This window comes from Eriocheir sinensis, chromosome 8 (assembly GCF_024679095.1).
Source record: "Eriocheir sinensis breed Jianghai 21 chromosome 8, ASM2467909v1, whole genome shotgun sequence".
NCBI lineage: Eukaryota > Metazoa > Arthropoda > Malacostraca > Decapoda > Varunidae > Eriocheir > Eriocheir sinensis.
Window position 1 is genome coordinate 12,238,572 of NC_066516.1, and position 27,339 is coordinate 12,265,910.

The 27,339-nt window shown below is 43.9% G+C and overlaps 1 protein-coding gene across 9 annotated transcripts in view; it reads left to right on the plus strand.

The window, feature by feature from the left end:
* LOC126995517 (leucine-rich repeats and immunoglobulin-like domains protein 1) overlaps positions 1 to 27,339 on the plus strand; it is a 173,038-nt gene that overhangs the window by 63,039 nt on the left and 82,660 nt on the right. For all 9 annotated transcript variants that reach the window (XR_007750353.1, XM_050855119.1, XM_050855117.1 and 6 more), the window contains exon 2: positions 19,867 to 19,932. The gene's annotated coding sequence lies outside the window, so the exon portion shown is untranslated. The remainder of the gene's footprint in view (positions 1 to 19,866; positions 19,933 to 27,339) is intronic.

Below are 27,339 nucleotides of genomic sequence, written 5' to 3' on the forward strand. Positions count from 1 at the left end.
ACCGAGGGATTGAAGTGAACAGACCTTGGTGACGGGTTGGAGAGGAGGGGACAGGGCGGGACGGAGTGGGTGGTGGGAGGAGGGGTGTGAGAAGAGGTTCAGAGGGAGTCGAAGTCGTCTCACAATTCGTGCTTGGCGGCCTGGAATAAGGGCGGGAGGAGTGACAGTCATACACTGTCCGGTGGTTGAAAGAGGAGGAGGAGGAGGAGGAGGAGAGGTACAGTTGGGAGAGCAAAAGGAGGAGAAGGAGGGAGAGGAGCAGGAGCGGTACGAATGGGGGGAGGAACAGGAGAAGCGGTACAAGCGAGAGAGAAGGACAGGAAGCAGACTGGGAAGGAAGGAAGGAAGGAGCGATATTGGAGATGAGATTCAGAGAAGAAGAAAACGAGCCTGAGAAGAAGAGGAGGAAAGAGGAATATACAACAAAGAAAGCCAACGAGAAAGAGAAGGACGAGAAAACGAATGAAGATACAAGCAAAGAATATAAAAAAGGAATATCATGTGAAGGACGAATTAGCTAAAAGATAAGAAATAAGAAAGAACTACAACGACAAAAAGAATAACGAGAAGGCGAAGGAGATACTAGCAAAGCATAGGAAGGAGAATATCATGAGAAGAACGAACTAGTTAAAAGTTAAGAAATAAAAAGAAACAACGACAAAGAGTGAAAAGACAAAAGAAAATATATACAAAGAATAAAAAGAGGAATATCATGTAAAGGTTGAATTAGTTAAGAGATACAATGAAATACAAACGAAAAGTCCCATTGATGTATAAACAAAGCAAAGCCACCGAGACTCATTTTTTTACAGAAAAGAAAAAACAGCAAACAACGAGAATCAAAGCAAAAAAAGAAAGTATTTTTTACTTATATGGAAAAGAAAAAAAACAAGTAAACAAAACGAAACGAAGCAAGAAAGAAAGTATGTTTTTTAAAGGAGATAAAGTCAAGAGATGGAAAAATCGAAGAAAAGACGCAGATTATGTAAAGGAGAGAGAGAGAGAGAGAGAGAGAGAGAGAGAGAGAGAGAGAGAGAGAGAGAGAGAGAGAGAGAGAGAGAGAGAGAGAGAGAGAGAGAGAGAGAGAGAGAGAGAGAGAGAGAGAGAGAGAGAGAGAGAGAGAGAGAGAGAGAGAGAGAGAGAATGTCCAAAAAGGAGAAGAATCAGGAAGAGTTGGAGGTAATGGAACAGCTTCAAAAGACTGACGAAAAAAAAAAGTTGGGTCGGAAGCGTGTATGAGAAAGAAGAACGACATTGAGAGCAAAAAAAAAATAGTAAAAAAGAAAAGGGAAAACGAAAAAAAAGAAAAATGATGAGGATTAGCAAGAAATGGAGTGACCGCAAAAGATGGAGAAAGCGGAAAGAAAACGCACTAAATGTAAACGAGAGAGAGAGAGAGAGAGAGAGAGAGAGAGAGAGAGAGAGAGAGAGAGAGAGAGAGAGAGAGAGAGAGAGAGAGAGAGAGAGAGAGAGAGAGAGAGAGAGAGCAGTAGTAGTAGTTGTAGTAGTAGTAGTAGTAGTAGTAGTAGTAGTAGAAGCAGATAAGATGGAACGAGAAAGAGAAAAGGACACAAAAGACCAAGTAGACAAAGTAAAAGAAGGAAAAAGGATAGAGAGAGAAGAGGAGAAGAGACGAGAAGAGAAGAAAGGAAAGGAGAGGTGAAGAGAGGAAGGGGTGAAGACAGGGACGAACGAGCAGAAAGAGTAAGAGGAGGAGGAAGATCAGGAGAAGGAGAGGTAGAGAAGAAGGGAACGAACAAGTAGGAAAAGAAACAGGAGGAAAAGGAGAAGAGGACAAACGTGCAGGTACAGTAAAAGGAGGAGGAAGACCAATAGGAGAGAGCAGAAGAAGGGGACAGTCTGTAGAGCAAAGGAGAGAGAGGGCGTGGCGTTCTCTAAACACTCAAGCTGATGAGCGAGGGATGGAGGGAAGGGACGAGAGAGGAGAGAGAGGCACGCAGGAGAGGGAGTAACGGGACAGGTAGAGATTTCGATGGGTGAGGAAGAGGAGGAGGAGGAGGAGGAGGAGGAGGCGGAGGCGTAAGGAAAGTCAGAAAAGTTGAAAAAGAAAAAAATGAAAATAATGGGTGTGATAGATAAAAGAATAATAATAAACACAAAAAAAGGAGAGAAAGACAGACAAAGACAGAGATATTTAAATGGTCAAGGAAGAGGAGGAAGAGGAGTAGGAGGAGGAGGAGGCGGAGGCGTAAGGAAAGTCAGAAAAGTTGAAAAAGAAAAAATGAAAATAATGGGTGTGATAGATAAAAAAATAATAATAAACAAAAAAAAGGAGAGAAAGACAGACATAGACAGAGATATTTAAATGGTCAAGGAAGATTAGGAGGAGGAGGAGGAGGAGGAGTGAGGAAAGACAGAAGAATCGAAAAAGAAAAGAAAATATGAAAAAATTGGTGGGATAGATAAATATTAGGGATAGTCAAACACAAAAATGAGAGACAGATAGACAGATACACAGACAGACAGAGAGACAGAGAGACAGATAGAGAAACAGACAGACAGAGAGACAGACAGACATACAGAGAGGCAGACAGACAGACAGACAGACAGACAGAGAGACAGATAGACAAACAGACAGACAGACAGAGACAGACAGACAGACAGACAGACAGACAGACAGACAGACAGACAGACAGACAGAGAGACAGATAGACAGACAGACAGACAGACCCAGCGCTGAGATCATCGTCCGGTGTCGCCATCCCTTCAGCCTTTGTCTCGCCCACTCCCTCCTTCTCATTTTCATCTTTATTACCTTCTTTATTCTCCATATTTTTCGTCCCTTGTCTTCTTTGCTGACTGCTTGGTGTCATTTCTTGTCTTCTCTTGTTGCTTTATTTTGCCATTTGTATTCTAATTATCTTTTTTTTGTGTGTTTTTGAAATTTTATCTATCTGTTGTGTTCTCTGTTCTTATCACAAAACTATCTATCTATATCTGTCTATCTATCTACATATATCTATATCTATCTCTGTATCTATATTTATCTATGTCTATCTATATCTATCTATCTATCTATATCTATTTATCTATCTGTTGTGTTCTCTGTTCTTATCACAAAACTATCTATCTATATCTGTCTATCTATCTATATCTATCTATCTGTCTATCTATCTACATATATCTATATCTATCTCTGTATCTATATTTATCTGTGTCTATCTATATCTATCTATCTATCTATATCTATTTATCTATCTGTTGTGCTCTCTGTTCTTACCATAAAACTCCTCTGTGTTTGCATAAGTATTAATGAATAGATGAATATCAATTACATAGACAAACATGCATAAAGATATTTACAAACATATTATTACACGCACACACACACACACACACACACACACACACACACACACACACACACACACACACACACACACACACACACACACACACACACACGTATACAAATGCACACACGTGATTTTTTTTTATCGTGTTCTTCGTTGACATTTATATATCACGCATTTTTACTTAGCTTTTAATCTCATCCAAGGAACTTTCTTTTTGACAATTATTTTCATTTTCCTCGCAATCTACAATATTTTCTTGTAGTGTTTGTTTCTGCCCCTAATCCCTCAGCACTGGGTGGCCTGTACAGCCGAAAAGTTTTTCCCGGGTCCCCGGTGAAACTCTGCGGGGGTTGCCATTCATGATTGATTTACTCCTCTATTGATGTGAATCGATGGTCATGACGTCAGTGGCCCCAGGTTAATTGTTTAATGGAATTTATAATTCATAGTGTTTCCTTGTTATACTTGTTATTATTCTTTTATTATTAATACCTTAGATGATATTATTATTATTATTATTATTATTATTATTATTATTATTATTATTATTATTATTATTATTATTATTATTATTATTATTATTATTATTATTATCATTTCTATTATTACGACATCTCGTACATGGTACTGAAATATTAATTATGTGTGTGTGTGTGTGTGTGTGTGTGTGTGTGTGTGTGTGTGGGTGTGGGTGTGGGTGTGGGTGTGTGTCTTATAGCTGTTATATTTTAATGTGTGTGTACAAGGTTTGGCTGTTAAATTTTAGCTTGTGTATGTATGTATGTATGTATGCATGTATGAGTGTGTAGCATCACATGGTTCTGCCGTGTTTGGTGTGACGCCTCCCTCCGTTATCCCGTGAGCGGTATTGAATACACGCCTCTGACGTCACAGTCACGGCGGGGCGGCAGGTAAAGGTCAGGTGAGGCCCGCTGATTGGGTGGCGGGCGGGGCGGCGGCCGAGGATCATCCGGCGGCTCATCCGACGCAATAACCTCATTCATATTTATTGAGAAGAGAAAGAAAATACGTTACGTTCACTCTATGGAAATATTTTTGTCCACGATCCTTTATAACAGCTTTGAAGCGGCCAAAGGTTCAATATGCATATAAGTTTTTTCCCTTCCCCGGCATCATTTTTTTGCACCGTTTGATCATCGCTGTAGAGCCACGCTTATTTTAGGAACCTGCAGCTAACGCACGGCTAAAAAGATTGAATACGATATAAAAGAGAAAAAGCAGGCGATCCCTGAGAGCACGGGAGAGCGTGGACCCGGGGCGTGGAGGGAAAAAAGCGGCGGTGTGACGGGCGGCGCGTGTGTCTCGTATTGACCAGCGTGAAGTGTGTGTGCGGCGGCCGAGTGTGGGCTGAGGTGCTCCTCGTGTGTGCCTCCCACAGACACGCCTCCCCGGCCCTGATGCTTCGGAGCCACGCTCGTGTGCTGAGAAAAGACCAGCCGCCCGCACGCACACACCTCGCGGGGCAGGAGGGTGGAGGGGTGTGGGATGGCCGTCACTCTTTGCCTTGTAACGGTGACCTAAAAAGTAGCGTAGCTCATAAATCTCTATACAATCATGTTAAATCTACGCTAAAAATCATCATATAACTTTTTTCCTGTAGTTATGAAACGAATACCTCTCCAATATAGGAAGCATTATGTCCATCTAAGCCAATATAAGTCACTTCCCTCACATTATCCCATGAAACAGGGAGTTGTGCGCGCGGTCCAAACTCTCGGCTCGTTGCTGTCTCATAAGAACACGGAACAGCCCGGAGGAGCTTCATGAGAGTGCCCGCCAGCCAGCACCAGGGCCAGGCAGCGGGGCGTGTAGAAGTGAGGCCTTGAATAGCGTGTGTGTGTGTGTGTGTGTGTGTGTGTGTGTGTGTGTGTGTGTGTGTGTGTGTGTGTGTGTGAGAGAGAGAGAGAGAGTAAGCTATTCAAGTCGGGTGATTTATTGTACTATAACTTTAGGAATCAGTTTCTTGAGTGTGAGCCTTTCCTCGCCCTCTCTCTAAAGGAAGGATATTAAGGAAGCGGAGTCTGGCCTATATTTTTTATGTTAGTGTTTTTATATCATCTTATTGCTCCTACTTCTCTTCCCTATCCTTGTTCTTCCTCCTCCTTGTTTTTCTCCTCTTCCTCCTCATGCTTGTTCCTCCACCCTCTCCTCCTCCTCTTTTTTTTCGTACTACTACTACTACTACTACTACTACTACTACTACTACCAGAACTACTACTACAACTACTACTACTACTACTACTACTACTGTTATTACTACTCGTCACCACCACTACCACAACTATATTAACAATAACAACACCAGCAACAACAGAGCCACCATCACTACTATCATTACTACTATCTACCACTACTAACACTGATAATAATACACCACTACTGTCACCACAACCACCTCCACTATCATCAGCAGCAGCAGCCATAAGACCTAGCAAAACAAGACTCTCAGCACAACAACAACGCGTAATGGAACTCAAGTTGTTGTTACCCTTCAAACTTGCTTCCTTTCTCTCCCCTTGACCCTCTACATGACAGTGTGTTTGTGTGTGTGTGTGTGTGTGTGTGTGTGTGTGTGTGTGTGTGTGTGTGTGTGTGTGTGTGTGTGTGTGTGTGTGTGTGTGTGTGTGTGTGTGTGTTGCCCTCGCCCTTCACTAGAGGTCGCGGCTGCACGGCGTTTATAGTCAGTCCCTAAATAAGAATAAGTTAGATATATGCTACCTTTGAAAGCCTCCCCGCCGTGGCTAAAAGGTTGCGGCATTAGGCATGATGGAGGGGAGACGCGGGAGATAGGGAGGGAGAGAAGGAAGGAGTGGAAGTGGGGACCTACCTCTCCACCTACCCCTTTCACTCTCTATATCTATATCTATTAATCCACCTGTTTATCTATATCAATCTTATCAACCCACTTAGACCCACTACATACCTATTCATCTACCTGTCTCTCTGTCTATCTATTCACTTGTTTCCATGTCTATTTTCCTTCCTTCCGTTTTATCTCTTTACGTATCTGTTTATCTATCTATCCTACCAACCCAGCTATCCCTGCCCACTGACCCACCTTCTTACCTACCTACCTACTTCCCCTTCCCTACTTACTCTGGCGTATTAGTCTAAGCTATGGCGAGAATGTGGGGAATGTGATGAATGGGGAAGTGTGTTTGTGGGCGGTGTGTGAAGTATGAGGCGAGGAGTGAGTGGTATGGAAATAGAGAGGTGAAAGGAATGTAGCTTAGGTAGGAAGGTGCAGTGCGGGGAACGGGGCGATGAATGTGGTGAACTAATGTAAAAGACGAAAGAAGTCAATTTAGAAGCAACCACAGAGGAAGAGTTTGCAAGGGAAAGGAATAAATAGGCCTGAAGGATTGTGAGGAAAGCGGCAAAAATGTGAGTAATGGGGTGACGAGGGAGGTGAATTTACGTGAAGGAGGAAGGAGTAGCTACATTTAGAAGCAACAGAGGAGGAAGAGTGAGCAAGAGGAAGCATTAACAAGGTCGGAAGGATTGTGAGTAAAGTAGCAAAAGGGTGTTAGATGTGTCCATTTACAGGCAACAGCAGAGGAAGAAGGATTAAGAAGGTCTGAAGGATTATTAGGAAAGCACCAATAGTTGTGAGGTGTGGATCATAACAGCTTAGCATAGACGAAAGTGTTGGACTGTTAAGAGGCGAGAGTGGAAGAAGGAAAGCAATATGAAGTAGCTAGCGCTTTATTATGACTGGCGTACTTTAGACCTCGACGAGAAGGGTTTTAAAAGTACCATTACTAGAAGACATGATAGAGGTAATAGGAGGAGGACGAGAGAGCGGGTTATGTTAAGCGTCAGAGTGGAGGGAGAAAGCAATGTAAAGTAGCTTGCGATATATTATGACTGGCGAACTCTAGACCAGAACATGAGAGTGGGTCAAAAGTAGCATTTCCCGAAGACATGCAAGTAGTTAAAGAGAGAAGACGAGAGATTGGGTTATGTTAAGCGTCAGAGTGGATGGAGAAAGCAATGTAATGTAGCTTGCGATATATTATGACTGGCGAACTCTATACCAGAACGAAAGAGACGGTCAAAAGTAGCATTTCCCGAAGACATGCAAGTAGTTAAAGAGAGAAGACGAGAGGATGGGTTATGTTAATCGTCAGAGTGGATGGAGAAAGCAATGTAATGTAGCTTGCGATATATTATGACTGGCGAACTCTAGACCAGAACGAAAGAGACGGTCAAAAGTAGCATTTCCCGAAGACATGCAAGTAGTTAAAGAGAGAAGACGAGAGAGTGGGTTATGTTAAGCGTCAGAGTGGAGGGAGGAAAGCAATATGAAGTAGCCAGCGATTTATTATGACTGCCGTACTTTAGACCTGGACGAGAAGGGTTTTAAAAGTTCCATTACCAGAAGACATGATAGAGGTAATAGGAGGAGGACGAGAGAGTGGGTTATGTAAAGCACCAGACTGGAGGGAGGAAAGCAATATGAAGTAGCTAGCGATTTATTATGACTGGCGTACTCTAGACCAGAACGTGAGAGTGGGTCAAAAGTACCATTACCAGAGGGCGTGTTGGAAGTAAAAGAGGGAAAACGAGAGAGTAAGTTTTAAAAGTAGCATTTCCAGAAGACATCCTAGAGGTGAAAGAGAGAGAGGATGAAGGTGCAGCATGACAGACAACACATGGGGCCATTCTCGAACTCGGATGGCCAAGACGGAAGTGGATTTTAAAAGTAGTAGCATTACCAGAAGACATGCTAAAGGTGAAAGAGAAAGAGAGAGAGAGGGTGTAGGTGCCTCATGACAAACAACACATGGGGCCATTCTCGTGAGTAACCTATTCAGCGGGGAAGGCGATAAGGAAGAGGAGGAGGAGAAAGAGGAAGAGGAGGAGATAAATATAAAGGAGGGGGTTACGTGAGGAGAGAAGAGGGGGGAGATAATGCTTTGAGGTGTAGGGGAGAGCGTTTTGTGGAGGGGTAAGATTTGCCAGGTATGATATTACATGAGAAGCCAGATATGTATGTAGTGGGAAGGAAGCAGTGAGAGAGAGTGAGGAGGTGCGTGTGTGTGTGTGTGTGTGTGCGAGGGAGAAGTCAAGGTTAATGAAAGTCAGGTGTGGGCGAGAGAAAACGAGACTGGAGAGGAGGGAAGAGGAGGAGGAGATTTAATTGTGTAGTGGAGGAGATGAAGGAGGTGGAAAGAAGAGGAGGATGTGCGTGGGTGGGTGTTGGTGTTTTGAAAAGAGGACCAGACGAGAAAGAAAAGAGGAGAGGAGAGGAGGGAAGAAGACGAAATTTAATTGTGTAGTGGAGAAGAGGAAAGAGGTAGAAAGAAGAGGAAGATGTGCGTGGGTGGGTGTTGGTGTATTGAAAAGAAGACCAGACGAAAAAGAGAGGAGGGGGGAGGATGGAAGAAGAGGAAATTGTGTTGTGGAGAAGAGGAAGTAGGTGGAAAGAAGAGGAGGATGTGTGGGTGTAGGCGTATTGAAAAGAAGACCAGACGAGGGCGAAGAGGAGAGAAGAAAAGTTTATAAAGGGAGGGAAGTCGTGTGCGTGGGTGGGTGTGGGTATGGGAGGGCAAGATGGAAAGAGAGAAGAGAGGTGAGTAAATAAAGAAGAAGGCAAGGTTTGTGAAAGAAGTTAGGCGTGAGTGTTTAAAAGTCAATTAGTTTAAAGAGGAGGGAACGGGAAAGATATATAGAAGGGAAATAAAGTTAAATGTATAAAATGGGGTAGTTCAAGGAGGAAATAAAAAAGAATTGGAGGGAGTAGACAGAGTTTGTATCAGTCATGTGTATTTGAACGAGAGATTTGTTTAAGAGAGATGAGAGAGACAAAATATGTAGGATACGGTAAGCTAGATAAATAGGAGGGGAAAAGAGAAAGAAGGAGAGAAGAAAGGAGTGTGTAAGGGAGAAAGCAAAGTTGGTGAAAGGGGTCAGGTGTTTAGAACGAAGACCGGGTATCCGAGGAAGGGAGAGGAAAGGCGTTAAGGGAGGAAGATGCTAGTCATTTTTTTAGCAAGAAGGAAGTCTCTGTATATACTCAGGTGTGGGTTAAATTAACAGGTATATGTGCGGAAGAAAGTACAGTTAGGTTTAGAGTACATATCCAGGCATTTGAGAAGGGGGAAAGAAAAAGAAGTCAGGTGAGTAGGACGAGAGATAGATAGATAGATATAGAGGGAGAGTGTGTTCAGTTATGCATCTCTATAAACCCAGATATACATGAAGAGAGACAAGCAAGAATATCAATGTAGGGAAGTGCAGTATTCTGAGTGTAGGTAGGAACAACCCCTCACCTAACTTAAATGACACTTATGTTCTTATCATTATGGAGAAAATAACAAATACAAAACCAGATATACAACGCGACAGCAAGCCACGAATGCAGAGAGGAAGAAAAACTACCTAATACATAAAGGGAAAAAAAGTCAGCAATAGATATGCGTAAATAAAGCCAAACAGACATAGAGACAACCAGGAACATAGGCAGAGAAATCTTATAATAGTATACACAGACACACGAGACTAAGCCAGGTGTGTTGGGGGAGGGGGGGAAGAGAGGAGAAGGAGGCGGCGGTACACCACGTCACTCCTTGTTCTCCGCTCCAAGAATTAATATGAGAGAATACAAGCGAGAGGGAGGCATTGTAGTGACTTGTATAACGACGGGAGGGAGGGAGAGGGAGGACAAGAGAAGGGGGAGCGGAAAGGTAAAGGGAGGTAGTGGGGAGGTAGGAAACGAGTGGAGGGAGTAGTAAGAAGAGGAGGGGGAGGAGAGGAAAGGTAGGGAGGGCGGGAGGAAAGGAGTGGGAGGGAAGGGAGGAAAGCAATGACTTCAGGGGTACGGGAGAGGAAAGACAAAGGGAGAGAAGAGTAGGGAAGGAGGAAGAAAGGTAGTATTGAAAAAAACATAATGGATATACCGAGGAGGAGGAGGAGGAGGAGGAGGAGGAGGGAGGAAGGGAGAAATGGAGAAACAGGAGAAGGAAAAGACGAACCATACGAGGCTGTCACCGTGAGAGAGAGAGAGAGAGAGAGAGAGAGAGAGAGAGAGAGAGAGAGAGAGAGAGAGAGAGAGAGAGAGAGAGAGAGAGAGAGAATACTTGTGAATCTCTGTTTTTCCCTATGTCAACCTGTCTTACATTTCCTAACTATGTCATCCCTTCCTTTTTCCCTTCTCTTCTTTTTCCCTTCCTTCCCTCTCTCCCTTTCTCTCCCTTCCATCTAGCCTCCCTATGTTTCTTCCTTCCTTCCTCCCTCTAATCTCCCTTCCTTCCTCTCCTCCTTCCTTCCCCCTCTCCCTCTCTCTCCCTTCCATCTAGCCTACCTATGTTTCTTCCTTCCTTCCTTTCTCCCTCTAATCTCCCTTCCTTCCTCTCCTCCTTCCTTCCCCCTCTCCCTCTCTCTCCCTTCCATCTAGCCTTCCTATGTTTCTTCCTTCCTTCCTTCCTTCCTTACTCTAATCTCCCTTCCATCTTCTCCCTCTCTCCCTTGATCCTTTCTCTCCCTTAAGGACGCACAAGGGGATCAAGGAACATTGCATCTGCTACGTAATTACCAAGCGTAAGTGGAGTAGTGTGTTACTGAGCAGGGAGGAAGGAAGGGAGGGAGAGAGGAGGAAGAAGAGGAGGAGGGGAGGAAGAGGAGAGAAAGGAAGGGAGATTAGAGGGAGGAAGGAATGAAGGAAGAAACATAGGAAGGCTAGATAGAAGGGAGAGTGAGAGAGAGAGAGAGGGAGAAAAGGAAGGGAGGGAGAGAGGAGGAAGAAGAGGAGGAGGGGAGGAAGAGGGGGGGTTGGAAGGAGAGGGGAGGAGGGGGAAAGGCTGCAAAGGAGGTAGAAGGGAGAGAGAGAGACAGTCAGACAGGTAGATAGACAGACAGACAGACAGACAGACAGGCAGATAGACAGATAGACAGACAGACAGACAGACAAAAATAGAAAGGTTTATTAGAAGAGAAGCCAGAGAAGGAAGAAGACAGAATAAGAGAAAAAATAACAAAAAAAATATTATGTGAAGGAAGGGATATGAAGAGAGAGAGAGAGAGAGAGAGAGAGAGAGAGAGAGAGAGAGAGAGAGAGAGAGAGAGAGAGAGAGAGAGAGAGAGAGAGAGAGAATAAGACAGAGAGAACGATAAGTTGACCTTCACAACCACCACCACCACCAGCCAGGCCTCAGTTCCTCCCTCTCTCTCTGACACCCTTCCTTCCTTCCTTCCTTCCTTCCATCCAACTTGACTGAACCAGCATCGAGTTTCGGCCGCGCGGGGAACTGTTGCTTAGCGCTGTTTTACCCCGCCCGCCTGTGACCTCCCGCCGGCCGTCCTTCAGAGTCAAGCGTCCCGGGGGAGAGGGAAGCAGTTTAAGGCCCCTAGATGTCCGTGCCCCTCCCTCCGCCTGCGCCACCTGGATATATGTGTGTGTCTGTCTTGAGAGGCGAGGGAGGGGGAGAGAGTGACAGAGAGAGAGGAGGAGCAGAGAGGATGTATATGTGTCATTCTGAGTTTATTTAGTGACTGTGTGATCTCTCGTTTTGTATTTCCTTATCATGTTTGGGCGGTAGATAATGGTGGACAATAGAGATAGATAGATAAATAGAGAAAGAGAGAGTGTGTGTGCATCATTTTGTACTTATTTAGAGATATTGTGCCTATTTTTGTTTCTGTGCATGTGTTTAGTTGGTAGATAGCGAGGGGCAAGAAAGATAGACTGATAGACAGACAGACAGTTAGGCAAAAAGAAAGAGAGAGAGATATATACTGTCAGTCTAAACGTATTTGAAGACATTGTGCCCCTCTTTTTGTAATTCCTGAGCATACCTTTGTGTAGTAGATGGATGTCAAGATAGATAGAAAGATAGATAGATAAGAGAGAGAGATAAGAGAGAGAGAGAGAGAGAGAGAGAGAGAGAGAGAGAGAGAGAGAGAGAGAGAGAGAGAGAGAGAGAGAGAGAGAGAGAGAGAGAGAGAGAGAGAGAGAGAGAGAGAGAGAGAGAGAGAGAGAGAGAGAGAGAGACGTGGAGCCTTATTGAATTTGTTCCGGAATTGGAGGTCGCCGTTGAGTGCTTGTCCCTGGCTGTCTCGGCGGTCACTCGTCCTAACGGGGCCACTCACGATCCGTATGTCGCACGTTTGGGCCAATGCAATATAAGGTAAAGGAACGGGTCGCTGGGAAATGGTTCCTTGCCTTCCATGGAATATGTAATGGGTTTTCAGATTATGGGGCTAAACTGTGGAAGTGAGATCTTTTTCCATACCTGCCTCTCTATTGACGCTTACCTTACAAAGAACACCAATCCACGACAAAGCTGGCTATTTTGAAACTGAACAGCCCTCACTCAAGACCAATATAACACTGATCTCCACTTCCTCACCATTTTCAGGTCAGTCAAGAAGCGAATGACGAATTTAGACAAGCCGCTAGCAATACGTTGTTGATTGAAAGGCAAAGATAAGCTTGATTTGCCTTCTTTACTGTAAAAAAAAAATCACTGTTGGACTTCATCAGAAAACTCCTACCCATTGTTTGAAAGCTGAAAGATGATCCAACACCCAGTCAGACACACACATATTTTCAAAAGCAAATAGAAACTCAGCACTCCAGTCAGACACTCCCATCGTTACGTGAAGGCACAGAGACGATATCAACACCCCAGTACCCCAGCCATACATGCCCTTAGTAGTTTGAAGAGAGACAAACAATACCAACACCCCATCACCCCTGTCCAACACTCCCATCGATACTTGAAGACAAAAATCACCCCTTCATGCAGCCGAACACTCCTATACTCCCATCACTCCCCCAGCTGCCCTAGTGCACCCCTTATGGCTATGTATTCAAGGCGTCCCTCTTGCGTGCCTCCAGTGTTGTCCCTTCAGTATCCCGCACCACCAACAGGCTCATGCCCCACAATCCTGAGCGATGGTGTGGATTGCATGACGTAAGCGAAGGTGTTCAAAGGCTCTCCCTCAATGTTCATGTATTGTCCATCTGTATCAAAACATCTTTATTAGACTAACGCGTAGCTCCCATTCGTCACCCGAGCGAATAGCCGCCATCCATCATGCAAGCAAGTCTCCCCCATTCATGAAGGGAGCAAACAACCGCCATTCGTCAAGCCAAAGAATAAGTATTTGTCTTCCGTAGACATTGCCACCATTCGCCGGTCAAACAAGGAGTCAACATCAAACACCTGAGCGGAAGTAATTAAGCAGATGTCATTATTCACCCAGAGTCATCAATTAGTCGTGTGTTGGTCATTTATCACCTAAACAACATTTTTTGCTCCATTCTCTCATGCATTGGAACATTCCAGTGCAAAGTTTCTTCAAGACGTTGCCTCTTCTCACGTAATTGATTGTTCTTTCGGCCGCCTCTTCGGATTCTTTACAGGAGCAGCGAGTAGCGGGCTTTTTTTTATTGTTTCCTTTTTTTGTGATCTTGTGCTGTCTCCTTTGCTTTAAAAAAAAAAAAAAAAAAAAAAAAGCTTCATACTCTCATGCCTCAGTTCATCATCTAAACCAACATTATTTTTCCTACCTTGGCCGACGCATCAAAACAGATAAATACAAAGAAGCCCCAAAACGAAGCCGTACTAACTGTATCATTGACTCATGCAACAGCTATCCATAATGCCTAACCTGACGCCGGCTACTTTTGTTAGAGGCTATTTTGTTTCTATTTATGTTTGCCCTTGAGCTCTTCCTATACGGTAACTAATAATTCCATATTGCCCCACGTATCGAAATAGCCCAGTACAAAGATACCTGATAACGATACCAAGCTAACTTCTAACATCAGAAATATGTACTAGAAAGATGCCTCAAAACGAACTCAAAAACTCACTCTTAACACCAGAAATACATACTGAAAAGGTGCCTCAAAACGAACTCTAATCTCACTCTTAACACCAGAAATACATACTGAAAATGTGCCTCAAAACGAACTAAAAAAACTCACTCTTAATACCAGAAATACATACTGAAAAGGTGCCTCAAAACAAACTCTAATCTCACTCTTAACACCAGAAATACATACTGAAAGGGTGCCTCAAAACGAACTCAAAAACTCACTCTTAACACCAGAAATACATACTGAAAGGGTGCCTCAAAACGAACTCAAAAACTCACTCTTAACACCAGAAATACATACTGAAAGGGTGCCTCAAAACGAACTCTAATCTCACTCTTAACTCCAGAAATACATACTGAAAAGGTGCCTCAAAACGAACTAAAAAAAACTCACTCTTAACACCAGAAATACATACTGAAAAGGTGCCTCAAAACGAACTCTAATCTCACTCTTAACACCAGAAATACATACTGAAAAGGTGCCTCAAAACGAACTAAAAAAAACTCACTCTTAACACCAGAAATACATACTGAAAGGGTGCCTCAAAACGAACTCAAAAACTCACTCTTAACACCAGAAATACATACTGAAAAGGTGCCTCATAACGAACTCAAACTTAACCAAAACTAATCAGAGCATAACATCAGCATCAAAAATACATACTAGACTAGAAAGATGCCTCAAAACGAACTCAAAACTAACTCCAACATCACAAATACATCACCAACACCACCTAAATATGTAACAGGAACTCAGGCTCAAAAATCTCCGAAGTCTTAATCTCCTGGACCGAGAGGCGACCCAAGGGACACTTGTACTGAATATTTAAGAGACTCTGCTTCCAACACTATCAGGATATTTATGACTTAGAGGAGTTCCTTCCCCCGGGGCGCGGCAGGAGGGAAGGGAAGTTAGCAGGAGTCGTGGGGTGAGCGAGGAGGCTGGTCGTGGTGGTCGTGGACGGCAGGGAAAAGCCTTAGTGGTAGAGGAGAGGCTGAGAGGATTTTTGAGATTGGAGAAGGGGAAGAATATCACGGTGGAATAAAAAAAAGGTACGGGAGGAAATAAGAGACAGTTTTACCAGCGGTGTTATTTTATTTTGGTCAATGTTACACTGTGTCGTTTAGCAGTGTTACCAGCATTTTTACTTTGCTTTTTCAGTGTTACCGGCATTGTTACCATACTGTATAGCAGTGTTACCAGCATTGTTACCATATTGTGCAGCAGTTGCACCAGTACTGTGTGTTTTTAGCAGTGTTACCAGCATTTTTACCTTGCTTTTTCAGTGTTACCAGCATTGTTACCATATTGTGTAGCAGTGTTACCAGTACTGTTTGTTTAGCAGTGTTATCAGCATTATTATTTTGTTGTTTATCAGTTTTACCAGTAGTTACTTAGTTTTGGTCAGTGTTACCATCGCTGTTAGTGTGTTCTGTTGCAGTGTTACCAGCATTTGAACCTTGTTAGTCTCTTCATTCGTTGGTACATAAAATAGTCTTTTGTTAGGCCCTCAGCATCATGTGATAAGTTTTGAGAAAGTAACTCCTGAATACAGAACGTTCCATAATGACACTGACGAATAGAATGCCATAGGAAGAGAACAAACATAATGAACAATAGGGAAGAAGAAAACCAAATAATGTGAGAGAGGGAGACGAGCGGAGGGAACAAGGGAGGCAAGTGAAGCTGGGTCAGGGCGGTGAAGGAAGATCCAGGTAGAATAGATGAAGGTGGGTGAGGGGGTGAGCAGGAGGGGGGCAGGTAGGCATTAATAAGAGGGCCGAGAGGGACGGGGCAAGGTGGGGGGAGGTGAGGGATGGCAGTAATGACACGACGGAGGGCTGAGGGATGGGCGTGATGAAGGGAACGGCTGGGAGGGACCGCACCTGACCGCCCGGGAAGGTAAGGGGGCGCGGCAGGAGGGTCTTGACGTGTCCTGGGCGTTGTTTCTTAATTACACGTGCACGCCCTCGATAATGCTCGCCCTGGCCGCCGCGTAATCAGTGCCGGGGAGTGCCAAAACGGAGATCCGGACGAAATATGATGATGGATCCTTGCTGTCGTCTGGAAGGTCCGTCATGATCCCTGCGCCATCCTTCTTGTCGCCTCGTGTGTGTGTGTGTGTGTGTGTGTGTGTGTGTGTGTGTGTGTGTGTGGCCCAGAAATTCTCGCATCTCTCCTCTCTCCCACCCTATTTTTTTCCCGCCACGTCGCTGCTGTAATCCCTCCTTTATTATCCCTCCTTCCTACCACACCCCTCTCCTCTATCCCCTCCTACCTCCTCCTCCTCCTCCTCGCCTCTCTCCCCTTCTCTCCTCAGCCTCCTCTTCCCCTCATTACCCTCATCTCACCGCCGAGGGATGAGTTCTTGAAGGTGATGGATAGTGTCCCATCATCCAAGATTTACTGGGCGGTCACAAGTGATGCATGGACCCCGCCCCTTGCGCCCCCGACTCCCCGCAGGTGGCTAAGAGGCGGCTGAGGGACTGAGGGAGCGGCTGAGGGAGGACTTTATGGGTGTGGCGAGTGCTTGAAGGAGGCGTTTCTGGAGGGGGTGAATATGCGAGGATGGAGATTGAGGGCCTAAAACACTGCCTTCGGGTTTTGATGAGAGTGTGGTGGGCTGCAGGGAGAGGCGGGGAGCGGAAAAGACTTTGGGGGACGTTTGTGGTGAGTGTGAATATGCGTGGAGGGAGAGAGAGGGCCTGAAACACTGTCTTTAGGCGTGATAAGGGTGGGGCGAGCTGCTGGAAGAGGCAGGGAAAGGAGAGAACACTGATGGAGGCTGCGTAAAAGGAGGAGAAGAAGGAGGTGGTGGGGAAGACATAATGGCTAAAGATATTGAAGACAGTTTTAAAGATGCCTAGGCGATAAAGAGAGGCAGACGAGAAGGGCTTAAGGAAGAGAAAGGAAAAGAATGGACGAGCGCGGATAACAGGAAGGGAAACTTTAAGAGAAGGTGAAGTGAAGGTGTAAAGGAATGGGATTGGAGGGATTGGATTTATAGGTATTGGGAAGCTATTCAAGGTGATGGTCGTTGTAGGATCCGTCTCCTAAGGGTTGTGGTGAGGATATAAAAAAAATAGAATGACTTACGAAAAACTCATCCAATACAACGAATAATGTTAGTACTACCACCATTTCACACTGCTGCTATCATTAAAAAGCATTGTATTAGTATTATTGCTGCTACAGAGACTAAACAACTGCTACTTCTACTACTTTTGCTACTATTTAAACTATTACTGCTACTACCACCACCACCACCACTAACACCATTACTACAACCACTGTTACTACTACTACTACTACTACTACTACTACTACTATTATTTTCAAGTCATCACCATCGCCTACACACTCGTCATACAAAACATCATAAAAATCAATTCCACCACCATCAACACCACCACCACCACCACCACCACCACCACCACCAAAGCCAACACCATCACAACAACAACAACAACTAAACAAAATTAAATGTTTCGCCGCCAGCCGCCGCGATAAAACAATACAACAGACCATTTTCGGAAACATAAAATCATTGGCGATGGAGATGAAAGCAATAGCGTTAACAACAGAGGGGGCGGAAATAGTAACAAAAATACTATTACTACTATTATAACTACTACTACTACTATCACTACTACTACTACTACTACTACTACTTCTACTACTACTACTACTACTACTACTACTACTACTGCTACTACTACTACTTCTACTACTACTACTACTACTACTACTACTACTACTGTTACTACTACTGCTACGACCACTACTACTACTAATACTACTACAATCAAGAACAGAAGCCTACCGTTATATAAAACCGCTGTAACAAAGAAACAATACCTACCACTACTACCACCACCACCACCACCACCACCACCACCACCACACCAAACAAAGGGAAGATGCCTCGCTCCCCCTCCCCCTCCCCCCCCCCCACCCACCCCGTACAAATAATTCATCAGGTTTAATTTTTTATTCGATGCATTCACTCTCTCTCTCTCTCTCTCTCTCTCTCTCTCTCTCTCTCTCTCTCTCTCTCTCTCTCTCTCTCTCTCTCTCTCTCTCTCTCTCTCTCTCTCTCTCTCTCTCTCTCTCTCTCTCTCTCTCTCTCTCTCTCTCTCTCTCTCTCTCTCTCTCTCTCTCTCTCTCTCTCTCTCTCTCTCTCTCTCTCTCTCTCTCTCTCTCTCTCTCTCTCTCTCTCTCTCTCTCTCTCTCTCTCTGTATATATCTGTCTGCTCATCTGTCAGTCTCTAAGTATCATTGGCCGTCATTTGTGTATATCGACCTCCATTTGTCTGTCTGTATATCTACATACCGGCTTATTTGCCTATATTGCCTCCTCTTTACCGGCATCGAGGCCTATTTTTATTAACATATATCCATCTTTCTGTATGTAAAGGCCTATGAGCATGGATGTATGTGTGTTTTTAAGTATGTGTGTATGGATGGATGTGTGTTTGTATGTTTGAATGACTGAATGTATGTAAGAAGTGTTATGCAAATGTGTACGTATGTATTTTTAACTATATTTGCCCAGAGAGAGAGAGAGAGAGAGAGAGAGAGAGAGAGAGAGAGAGAGAGAGAGAGAGAGACCTTCATAGTTATCATCATAATTATTGTATTCATTTGATTATCATTCTAAATAATTGCTTTTTCCTCCCTTGCATATATTTTGTTCTCTGTCGTTAACATTTAGGGGACAGCTAAAGGTCGAACCAAAAGAACGAAAAGAACGCTTACAAAAACACTATCTCAGTATTCATCACCGCCGTCATCCACATTTTTCTTCTGTTTTCCTCTTCGTTTCTTTTTTTTTCTTTTTTTTCTTTTCTTCTTCTCTTTCTGCATTTCTTCATTTTATTCTTCTTTTTCTGCATTTCTTCATTTTTTTCTCTCTTCTTTTTTTCATTTTTCTTCTTTTTCTTTCTTCTTTTTTCTTTTTCTTTTTTCTATTTTTTTTCTTTTTTCTTCATTTTTTTCTTTTTTTTTTTTTTTCTTCATTTTCCCGCTGCACTTCGAGCTACATTCATCACTAACCGCAACATTTTATCGTCGCGGATCACTCCCATCACCCATCATTTTGTTCATAACCCTTTATAACAACAATAATCACAAGAACAATATATATTTTACTTTTACTTTCAAATCATTATTCCCCCTCCTGTTATCGTTACTCATATTTCATCCTTCCCTTTCCACGTTAAGAGTAATATCCCTTCTCCTCTTTTATTTCTGTTCATATTCACTTCAATTATCACTACATATATTATACCATCTCATATTATCACCGCCATCAATTATCTGTATAACCGTTCCATCAACAACAAGATATTTCCTTCATATGTTATCGTTACTAATATTTCTCTTTCCCTTCCTTTCCACGTTAAGTTTAATTTCTCGTCTTTTCCTTTATTTCTATTCACTTTATCGTTACTATTATTTCTCTTCTTCCCTTTCCACAGTCATTTCTCTTCTACTCCCTCATATTCTTTTCATTTATCACACATTTTACCATCGCATCGTATTAACGTCACCAAATACAAGAACAAGAACAATTTATATTTTCCTTTTTCTTAGCTTCATAACAGCAATAGTTCATTCGCATGTTACCGTTATCATTATCTCCTTCTCTCCCTTTCCACGTTAAGACTAATTTATCTTCTCTTCTCTTCTCCCGTCCAGGTAACACTTCCCAGGCCGCCCCGCCACTCAGCCGCGGCGCCCACCTGTAATTTGTCAGAGAGCGACGTGAGTAATTAGTATTGCTCTAATTTGGGCTTCACATATAATTGGACAGGTGTGAAGGAGAAAGTGAGCCAGGTGTGAGAGAGAGAGAGAGAGAGAGAGAGAGAGAGAGAGAGAGAGAGAGAGAGAGAGAGACAGACAGACAGACAGACAGACAGACACAGACACATACACACAGATGCAAGATGTGTGGAAAAAAAGAAAATGGGAAGGAAATATTTTGTCGGATGGTGAGGAGAGAGATAAAAGATAATAAAAGGAAGGAAATATAATTAAGTCCCCCATCTCTCTCTCTCTCTCTCTCTCTCTCTCTCTCTCTCTCTCTCTCTCTCTCTCTCTCTCTCTCTCTCTCTCTCTCTCTCTCTCTCTCTCTCTCTCTCTCTCTCTCTCTCTCTCTCTCTCTCTCTCTCTCTCTCTCTCTCTCTCTCTCTCTCTCTCTCTCTCTCTCTCTCTCTCTCTCTCTCTCTCTCTCACACACTCTCTCACACACACACACACACACACACACACACACACACACACACCTGACTACACACGCAAGAAACAGGTGAGAGTGACAGGGACGGGCAGGTGGAGCACACTCGTTAGGGAAGGTGTGGGAACTGATTGAAGCCGAGCACAGTTTCTTTGTGTTCACCTTTTTTATCTCCCTCTCTCTCTCTCACTGTCTCTTTTTCCCTCGTGCGCTGACGGCGGATGAAAGAACGGTGGACAGACTCATCGACACGGAGTAGAGTGTGATGGGGAGGTTGCAATGGACTGCGGAGGAGGAGGGAAAGTGAGAGGAGAATAGGAGGTGATAGAGAGGGAGGGAGGGAGGGTTGGCAGAGGGTACGAGGGAGGCTTGTCAGAGGGTACATTTAGTAACAATGCACAGGTATGAAAGTTAATTATGGTCTTTTGTCACACCTGTCGCGTTTTCTTTGCTGTCCTTGTTGACGACGAGAGAGAGATGGATATTTTGTTCCTCTCTCTATCTTTCTCTCTCCCGCTTTCGCTCTCTCTGTATGTGTGTTTCTGTGTGTATGTATAGCTAGGTAGACAGATTGGTGGTTTATGTATTATGTAGATTTATATGTATGTATGCATGTATGCGTGTATGTATAGCAATGTTGGGATGTGTTCAAGAATATTTCCAACTTTTCAAATATTCTTCAGTATCGTATGAAATGTTTTACCCAAGGAAATGTACGACGACTTTTCCTTTCCCGCGAGCTGTATCAAAAGTCCGATCGTAAAACTCTAATCTACGACCTGAAAAATCTGCCTGCAACACATATTTCTTTTTAGAGCCAAAGTTTTCTCCTCGGCTTCTGCTTTCAGACGTGACCATTAAGAGACTGATTTACGGAGCCCGACCCGAACTGCGGCGGAAGAAAAAACGCGTATCCTTGAAAACCGTGTACCCGTGAAAACCCCAACACGAGGAGCTACATTATGCATCCCCAAACTTTGAACACGAACACTATACGGTATGAGGGAGCAATCCACGCTTAAATTCAGAAGAGCAAGAAGAAAACCAGACAAGACTAACACCAAGATGAATATAAATAAAACAAGCTTGGGTGTGTTTAAATATATATAACCAAACAGCGAGAACCAGAGCCTTGACAGAAAGTTCATATGCTATACGTATGGCAGCGTTGCTGGTGTTGGGGTTGCGTTTCGGGGCCAATATTTTCCAACGTTTCAAGGCTTCGGTTCATATTCTTAAACGTATCGGGCTCGCATTACGACTATTTATCAAGGCCACTGAGAAAATTTACCTGGTTTTCATGGGGTCAGCTTCCCCGTTCAAGATGCAGAAGTCGGGTAAAACTATCACTAGGATCACAAAACAGTCCATGGAAATCCCAGGAACATCTACGAGAGGCTTTTCAAAGAGGCGTGCTAACGGGACGATACGTATCAGAATGACGGGTCCGGGTTTGAATCCTCTTATATATTACCTCTGCACTCTGATATGGCACTATTGTAAGCCAGCCACTGAGGCCTTAACATGGGAGAGACTGACCATGCTGTCCTCCACCCCAAACTCTCCACTACTCCCTCTTCCTTCACACTCCCCCCACTCTCCTCGTGTTGGTCCGTGTGTATGTGTGTTGATGGGCGGCCACAGGTGCAGGCAGCGGCCCCTCGCGGCGAGAACACACACAGGGCTTCCCTTTTATGTGTGCTCGCTTGTGTGTTTGAGGAAGGAGGGGAGAGAGAGAGAGAGAGAGAGAGAGAAAGGACATAGAGTAAAAAGGGGAGAGACAGAAAGAGGACATAGAGAGGAATGAGGGGAGAGAGGCAGATAGAGGTAAGAGGTAGAGAACAGGGAGAGGAAAGAAGGAAGAGAGGCAAAGAGGAAAGAGGGGCGAGACAAGACAGAGAGAGTAAAGAGGGGAGGGACAGAAATAAGACAGGGAGAGGAAACAGGAGAGAGACATATAGAGATGGGAACGGATGAGGGGAAAGACAAACAAGAGAAACGAAAGAAGGGAGAGACAGAGAGAAGATAGAGAGAGAGAGAGAGAAAGAGAATAGGGAAGAGAAACCAAGAGGGAAAGGGCGCAAGAAGGCTGTGAAGGAACATACGAAGGAAAAAAAAACATTGATGACGAAGTGAAATAAGTCGAGAAAGAGAACTTACTTTGTGCGGAAGGGAGATTCTTGCGTGTTACCTGTAGTAGTAGTAGTAGTAGTAGTAGTAGTAGTAGAAGGAGTAGCAGTAGTAGTAGTAGTAGTAGTAGTAGTAGTAGTAGAAGGAGAAGAAGAAGAAGAAGAAGTTAGTGGGAACGGTAAAGTAGCCCCGTTAAAAACAAAGAACTCCGTATATCTCCCATTGTGCAGAAAGGTTTATCTTCCCTCCCTCCCTCCCTCCTTTGACGTCCCCTTGATATCACACTCTCTCCTTAATTAATCACAGCCAGCTTCATTTCTTACTCGTGTTTCAATTAAATTTCTAACTCTTTTTATATCCCTCTCTCTCTCCTCTCGCCCCTCTTCCTCTTTTTTTTTTTTCATCCCCCTTATTATTACTATTTTTCATCGGCTTTCAAGGTCACTTAATCCTCCTCATCTCTTTGAAGACTTTCTATCTCTTTGACTTATCCAAATTAATGATGGCGGCACGAAGGGGGGAGGAAGGAGGAGGAGGAGGAGAAGAGGCAGAGGGGACGAGAATGGCTTGCGTGCTGATTTTGTTGGGGAGAGAGAGAGAGAGAGAGAGAGAAGCAGTTTTTTTTTCGTGTGTGTGTGTGTGTGTGTGTGTAAACTTCCTCGACGCCCCTTGAACCCGATTTACACTTCCTGAACCACATATCCACTTCTTAAACCCCACTTACACCACTTCAACCTCATTTCCACCACTTAAACCCCTTCTCTTGCTACTTACATCCCACTTCCACCCCTTGAACCTTCCTGAATCCCTAAAACCTCACTATCGCCCCTTGAACCTAAGTAACACTTCAGTAGCACTCTCTGAATCCCTTTGGTGCACTCTGAACCCTCTTAACGGATTCCGCGTCCTCTGAACCCTTTCCACGCCTCCCTTTCCTTTCCGGAGAGGCTCTTTGATGCGCCCCGCCCTCTCCGCAGCCTCCAATCCTTCTAATTACCTTTATTTCTCACAGCGTCGGACGGCAGCTGAATATTGTCTCAATGGTATCATATTATATCTATGTATCGTTAATAAGGAGACTATTTGGGTCTATATATTTTTTTTCTTCCCTTTCGTGGATTTCAGTAATAATAGTTTAATGATGGTGGGGATGATTATAATAAGTTGTGACCTGCAATCAGAACTTCTCATGGAAAAAATATGTGTTGTGCTACGTAATTTGAACTTTTAGAACACTGTAGCATTTATTTGTGGATAGGTGTGGCTGGTTGGGGAGGAGGAAAACGTTTGCATAACAGGTATTTATTTGTTTGCTATGTTTCCTGTGAGTTTTGTTTGGGTTACGAAAACATGGACACAGAAATATATACCACTGTCTCTCCGCCTCATCATATACGAAATAACACTCAGTAGCATATTAATTGTGCCCATGAAGTGATTGATCTGCTGTCCTGTTTTTATGCCTGCGAGGGTTTTTAGCTTTCCCTGATCTTTTGTTTTCTATTTATGAACGGGAGTGTTTTGTTTTGTAGGGACACCATAGCAGTCTTTCACCTCCACCACAACTACCACTACTACCACTGATACTATTACTACCACCACCGTCTCACTCCCCACACCAACAACAACACCAACACCAACACCCAGTCCACCCTCTCCACCCCTCACATATTTTAAGACATAATTACTCGGCTATCTGACCTCCCTAAACGCCCCTCCCTTCACCTCCTCTCTTCCCCTTCCCAACATTCCTCTTCCTCCCTCTTTCCCAACCACTCCCATTCCTCCCCCCTAGTCTTCCTCACTTCCCTCTCTCTCCCCACTCCATCTCTTCCTTTCCTCCCTTTACAACCCTTTCGATATGACTTTCCACTTCGAATTTCCTTCCGATTGTATTTCTTGTCTCTCTTATAACCTCTCCTTTATTACTTCTTTTTCTTAGTCATTTACTCTCTCTCTCTCTCTCTCTCTCTCTCTCTCTCTCTCTCTCTCTCTCTCTCTCTCTCTCTCTCTCTCTCTCTCTCTCTCTCTCTCTCTCTCTCTCTCTCTCTCTCTCTCTCTCTCTCTCTCTCTCTCTCTCTCTCTCTCTCTCTCTCTCTCTCTCTCTCTCTCTCTCTCTCTCTCTCTCTCAACCCTCCCCCCTTCCTCTTCTTCTTGACTACTTCCGCTCTTCCGAAGCTGAAAGGAATCGCTCTCTTACCCTTCTCTCCTCTTCCCTTACCTCCTCCTCCTCCTCCTCCTCCTCCTCCTCTTCCTCCTCCTCCTCTTCCTCCTCCGGTCAAGATGTCAGCCGCACTCATCCACAAGAGGAAAACTTCTCTAACTCTTTTTAACAGGATCATAAACGGAGATTCTTTTATTTGGATCCTCCTTTGATGTTCTGTTATTCTCTCTCCTTCTTGCCTATACTGCCTCCCTCCCTCCCTCCCTCCCTTCTTTCTTCTCCCTTTCTTCTTCCTTGTCGTCTTCCCTCCAACCCTCTAGTCTCCCTCCTTTCTCTTCAATTCTCTCACTTTCTTTATTCTTTCACTCTCTTTATTCCTCTTTTTTCTTCCCTTCCCTCCTTTCTCCTTCCTTCCTTCCTTCTTCCTTCTTGTCTTACTCTCTCCATCCCTCTGGTCTCCTTCCTCTATCCAGCTCTCTCCTTCTCTCTCTCTGTTTTTTCTTTCACTTCCTTCTTTCCTCTTTTCCTCCCTCTCCTTCCCTTCCTTCTCCCTTCCTTCTTCCTTTTCTTCCTCCCTCCATCCCTCCCTGTCTCCTTCTCTCCCTTCCTGTCTCAAACCCTCTCCCCTTCTTCCTTCTTTCATTTCCTTTCCTCCTCTTTCTCCCCTCCCCTTGCTTCCTGTTCCCATTTCCTCTTTCTCTTGTATCTTTTTTTTTTCTTCTCGTTCTCTTTATCTCTTTCCCTCTCTCTCTCTTCCCTCGCCAAGTTTACGGATGAGGGGAACACACCTGCCTTGGGTCGCACACCTGGGAAGCTCATACATTAATTAATTTGCGTTTTCGTTGGGAAGCTATTTGGAATTTTAGATGTATTGAGTGTTGTTTTGAAAAGGTTCTTTTGGGGGGGTATATCTTTGTCTGTGTGTTTGTTTGTTTGCTCTCTCTCTCTCTCTCTCTCTCTCTCTCTCTCTCTCTCTCTCTCTCTCTCTCTCTCTCTCTCTCTCTCTCTCTCTCTCTCTCTCTCTCTCTCTCTCTCTCTCTCTCTCTCTCTCTCTCTCTCTCTCTCTCTCTCTCTCTCTCTCTCTCTCTCTCTCTCTCTCTCTCTCTCTCTCTCTCTCCGGAAAACTGTTTAACCTTCATTTCCTCCCTTCCTCCCCTTCTCCCTTCCTCCCCTTCTCTCTTCCTCCCCTTCTCCCTTCCTTTCTATTACACATACGCACACGCACACATTTACAGACGCACGCACACACACACATGCACACGTCACGCACACACACACACGCACTCCTCCCCTTACACACACATATATTCACACACATAACTTTTTTTTCTCTCATTCATTTCCTTGCGCTCACTGAAGACTAGAATCGTTGTAGAATTTTTTTTTCTTTTTTTTTCTTAGTCAACAGGCGATGCTTATCGTTGGCCCTTCTGCTACGCCTTAATCATTTTCCACCTTCCAAGTCTTTATTTCCCCCAACATTTCCTCTTTAACTCTTTGTCTACTTGGTCATTATTTCCTTCAGGTTTTTATTTTCCTTTCTTGCCACTCCCAGTCCTTCCTTCATTGATTTTTCATTTCTCTGATTCCTCCTCACCCTTAACCTTTGAATAATCTCCCTTCCCTCCCTTAACTTTATTTCCCTCACTCTCATTTCCTCCCCTCAATTGATTCACTCCCCTTAACTTTTTTTCCCTTGCTCTCCCTTTCCTTTCCTTAGCTTATTTTTTTTACCTCACTCTCCTTTACTTCTCTCAATTTATTCCCTCTCCCTCTCTTCCTTTCCTCATCTTTTTCCCTCACTCTCCCTTCCTCCCTTCCTTCCTTCCTTAATTTATTCCCTCTCTCTCCCTCCCTCCCTTTCTAACCATAACTTTTTCCCTTACTCTCTCTCTCTCCCTTCCCTCTCTTAACTTTTTTCCCTCTTCTTTCCTCCCTCGCTTTACATAAGGCCTCCCACCAACCACATAAAAATAACACCACCCTCGTCAGCATCCACCACCCTCATCACCATTTCAACTCCGCCTGCCCATCAGCACCTCCCTTCATCTTCATCACCAGACTTCAGCCTTCTTTTATTATGTTTTTCTGTCTCACTAGATGCTACTTAACATCTATCACCTTTATTTTTTTATTTTCTCTTCCTTATCTCATCTCAAAGGGTTAACGATACGGAGATGAGCACCGCAGCCACGCGTACCAATAGCGTATGCACCTACCTTACCTTCTCATTAGACGCCCTTCAACCTCTGTCACTACTACCTCGTCTTATATTCCCTTTCTTATTTTACCCTTTTTCCTCTTTATCCATATTTTCCTCATTTTGTTATCACTATTCCTGCGATTCGACTCTCTTATTTCATCACTATCATTTCTTACTCCCTCGTCCTTATCCACATCATCACCACAAGTTCTTCTTTCCTTCATATCTCATCATCGCCATATCTTAACTACTCCTCCTTTTCCACATCATCTTCACCATTTCTTACTCATTTCTTAATTCCTTTGTCCTTATTCACATCATCTCCACAAGTCATCCCTAATTTATTTCATTCATTCTCCTTTCCTTCATGTCTCATCATCGCCATATCTTAACTACTCCTCCTTTTCCACATCGTCTTCATCACTCTTCACCTCTCTC